Raw genomic sequence first — 4,812 nt, forward strand, 5'->3', positions numbered from 1 at the left:
CATTTCTGTACGAGTCGGGATATAATAATTTGCTTTTTTTATATCAGATATTGGTATTTTTATTGCGATAATTGGAAGACAGAAGATAATTGTATGTTTTCAAATATTGGTTTTTTATGGTCAAGAAGGATGAAGAAGATAAGTTTGAATCTTAAAATATCAGGTAATTCCTCTTAACTTAGAGTATTTGCCTACTTCTGATACCATTGGACTGATATTTTTTTCAATTTTTCGTGTTGATAAAATTACAGTTTTGCCGTGAGAACATCATTGGCCTAAAATTAAATTATGCTAAAAAGAAAAGAAACAAGTATGATTTACAAGGAAAACATCTTGGGTCTCATTTAAGGATTCTGTCTACCAGCTGGTCCTTCGCCAAACCTATTGGCATTGATCTTATCCGTACTCATTTACAGCTGGGTCGACTGGAATTGCAAATGATGTCATGTTAAGAACCAACGCTCTAATCGGCTGAACCTCACAAGCACAAGCTATTAAACAGTTTCTTGGCGACGCTTGATGAATGTCCTTTTTTTTCTATTTCAGATATTTGTAATATGTATAGAACTGTTTTCACAGTTTTAGGGTAAGCAGGGAGTAATCCTGCAGGGAGATCATCGCCATTGTCCTGCCGAGATGGATTGAGGTGTTGGATTGCCTATGAAAGGGTATGTAATTTTTTTTAAATATATTTGATTCAAATCTTTTTAACGAATATTGCACATGGAGTGCATACAACATTAGATTCGGCTATTATTTGTCAAGGCATGCTTGTCAGATAGTAACCCAGGTCAGCAATGCAGGTAGTAGAGGTTGACATTCAAAAATCGTTTGGTCCTTTTGATGGGACTAAAACTGAAGCCTCATGTGTTACAAAACTCAAAACTCACATGTTAAAGACAGCCGGAATGGAACGGGAGCAGTATAATGTTGTCCTGGCAAATGTATCATACGGCATTACGGCTTGGCACTTCACAGGCCTTTCAGCGTTGTCAAGACATGCTATAAAACATTTAAAATTCGGTATTTTGTTTTAGATATTGGTGATGGTATGGTAGACAGGGAAGTCAAATGTCCATTTCCTGATGAGATGAATTGACTCATTAGTATCTATTATTTGGTCCAGATAAATTTTCTCTATGTTTTTTTTATTTAATTATTATTAAAATATCAAAATTATTCAAAACACCCCATGAATATTATCATTATCTATTGATATTAGTCTATAATTATCATTACTATTAGTTAAAATCCGTTATTATATTTTTTGTAAATAAAATATCAAAATAATTAACAATGTAGGTTTTGTTTTTGAAAATATTGTGTGAATTCTAAAAAGAATAATGTGATAATGTTTATATGTGCTACTTTTGTACGATTCTTCATTATTGCAGTTAGAATATGCAAAAACACATGCTATTTCTGTGTGGCAACCCCTTTCCAATATGATCGAAGTATTGAAGTGGCAAATTGAAATAAGACACCGACAATATCTCAATCTGATTAATATAGAAATCTGGAATTAGTTTTGCGTTTTTCTCAAATGGCAACTTGAATGAATTTCACAAGAAAAGTATGAAACAAAAACAAAACGTATTGAGATGTTCCGAGATTTGACCCACAGTTATTTCCTGAATTGGAATCTTATTTTATTGTGCTACGTAGAACCAGAGGAGAACAAATATAATACTAAAAATGTACATGCGTACTTTTTAAACTTGCTGAGCACTCTCGGCAATGAAAATGAAAAATAACTGACATCGAAATAAACTAAAAAAAAAGTTTATATTTTTATAAAGTAACAATTTTACTTCTAACTAAAAAGGCGTGAAATTTTGACACAATATTTCACAAATATTCAGTCAAATTAAAATGACCAACAGAGCATTCCCCATTGACACCTTCATGCAATTGGAAAACGGCATCTCAATTGTCAAATGATGCATCCGACATGCAATTGGAAAACGGCATCTCAATTGTCAAATGATGCATCCGACCATTTGATAAAAAGTCAACAAGATGACGACCGCCAAACAATAATTTATGGCTAATTGTTCTGGGATTTTCCTTGAAACCAATTACGTCGTTAGGAAATGCTACAGTAGTTGCATTTACTGCTCAATTCAAGAGTTCAACTTCTTTGTTAATCTGAGTCAAGTAATCTTGATCTTTAAATAAATCCGAATAACATCCAGTTTTAGTACAGTTATATTTTGAAATCACAATTGGTGGTAGTTCAATGAATTGAATACGGCAATTGTCAAAATTCTTTACTAATTTAACAGCACGACTATATTAGGACAAAATAAATGCAACAGGATCAGCACGACTTTCTTTAGCAATAATCAAATTATGAACTTTGTCAGTAACATCAACAGTTCCTAACCACACATACATAATAACTGAAGAATATTCTCAAACATAATTAGGTAATTTTCTTCCAAATAGTCAATTCCTTGCTGAGTTTTCCTACCACTAGCAGATTCAAATTTTACATTAATCAAATCGTCTCTTTTAAACTTTTTAAATATCTGCCTTTACTGTCTGATAATAACATTTTTATATCCATCAAACTAACCGCAAATGTGAGAGACAAAAGCATAGACTTTCTCGATACCACTGTCTTTAAGTGAGATTCCATAGCAGAAACAAAGAAACTGGATATTAAAGTGTATTTCAAAGAAACTGAAACTCATCAACTCCTACACAAGAGCTCCTTTCACCCAAAACATACCTTTTCTTGTATAATTAATTCACAAGTTTTACGATTTCACCTATTTTGCACAAGATCTTCTAATTTCAACCAAGCATATACGATTGTTTTCTCAAAACTGAAAGGGGGTTGGTACTTCAAACGATTTTTACGAAACATAAAAAATTCCACTTTTACACAGATAGCAGATAGTACCTAGGTTTAAGGAGTGCTTCATGTTTGTCCAGTAGATGCAAAACATGTCCCTTTATATCAGAAACTCATTATTTTTATTATTATTATTAAGTAACTCTACGAATAAAAGGTACTCGATCCAGGAACATATAACATGTGAACATTCGAATCTAGTATATTTAGTTCCATGTGAGAAATGCCACAAACAATATGTATGAGAAACTAAGAATAATTTACGAACTCGTTTTAATGCTCACAGGTCGGATATCAAATTAAAGAAAGACAAGCCTGTTTCTAATCATTTCAACCTCGACGACCATTCAATAGACGATCTCACCCTAATCCCAATTGAGCGCATAGAAATTGACTTGCCCGAAGATGAAACTACCAAATTCCGTCAATCTAGGGAAGCCCATTAGATTGAGACATTGAATACAGCAAGACCTATAGGACTAAATATTCATCATAATGTAGGCATAGCACCCTTTGTTGTCCCGTTTAATACAACCAGCAATCGAGCAAGCAAGATAGTTCATGCCCACTATAAGAGCCTTCAAGAGAAATTCCCCCATGTCTATAAGCAGAAAATGATAGTTGCATATTCAAAAAATAAGAACTTAAATGATAATATTGTTCATAGTAAACTAAAAACAATCAGTACATAACAGATACTATTCTTCTCGCCCATCGGGCGAGTTATTTTTTCTAATTTCAGAAGAAAGCCCAATATCAAGACCCTTAATCCTAATTTCTAAATAAAGTGTCTGCTCCACCCTAGGCCTGTACATTTGGGAGAATCAAACCCTCCCTTCCCCGAAATCTAATACTGTCCGTGCCAGGCCAGATCAGACAATTTATTTTGACTTTGGTATATTTTATTTCATCTTATATATATTTTATTTTTTTTGTATATATTGTATATGTTAGGATTTTGACATTTGTTTCTCGTGCATATAACAAACTTTCTTCAAAAAAATTTGCATTAATCTTTTAATCTAACCAAGTAAATTTAATTGCCATTATTTATGTTTTTCTTCCATGTAAATTATACGCCGAGATAATCCATCCATTTAAATTACTACTCGGGTATAATCAAAATTCAACGTTAGTTCTAATCAATTTACAATTCACTAATCTCGCTTATTTTATCAAATATTTCTCATGTTTATTTATTTTATATTTTTGTATTCTTGATTTCTGATTATTTATGTTTTTCATTTATGTAAATTGTACTCTGAGATAATCTAATCCTCCTGAATTATTACTCAGATATAATCAAAATCTAATCAAATATTTCTATAATCCTCAATTGATCAAAGATATGACTCAACTAATTAAGAAATCAAAAATAATCCTAATCCTCAACTGATCAAAGATATGACATGATTCACTCAATAATTTTTAGAAAATCAAAAACCTGTATTAACTGACTACTATATAAATCGCAAATTAAATCTCATTTCATAACCATTCCTCGACACTTGAAAAAGGATAATATTTCGAAAACCGGTTCGTGTCATTTGCGTAAGTTTTTTGTTTTACTTGTTATAATTTTTCACATCATTGTTAGCGTTATTTATCACCTAAATATATATTTTTTTTGCATTTTTCATCTTGCTTTATATATCCCCAAACCCAGTTTGACTTATTTGCATAATTTGATCCCAACATTTTCACGCTAGCATATACAGTTTCCTCCTGTTACATCCGCTGTACATTCCCTTCTAACCCCAAGTTATTTTCATTATGCTCCCCAACTACAACAACCACTGGCAAGAAGCCAGAAATAGAAACACTAATCGTCAACCAAACCAATATCACGTACCCTACAACGGCCCTGTCTTCCATCGACCTCTACCACCTACCAATCGCCGACCACCAACCAACCCATCCAGCTATATCCCACCCCATCGCCGACCTACCTA

Source organism: Lottia gigantea (genome assembly GCF_000327385.1).
Source record: "Lottia gigantea unplaced genomic scaffold LOTGIsca_259, whole genome shotgun sequence".
Classification (NCBI taxonomy): Eukaryota; Metazoa; Mollusca; class Gastropoda; family Lottiidae; genus Lottia; species Lottia gigantea.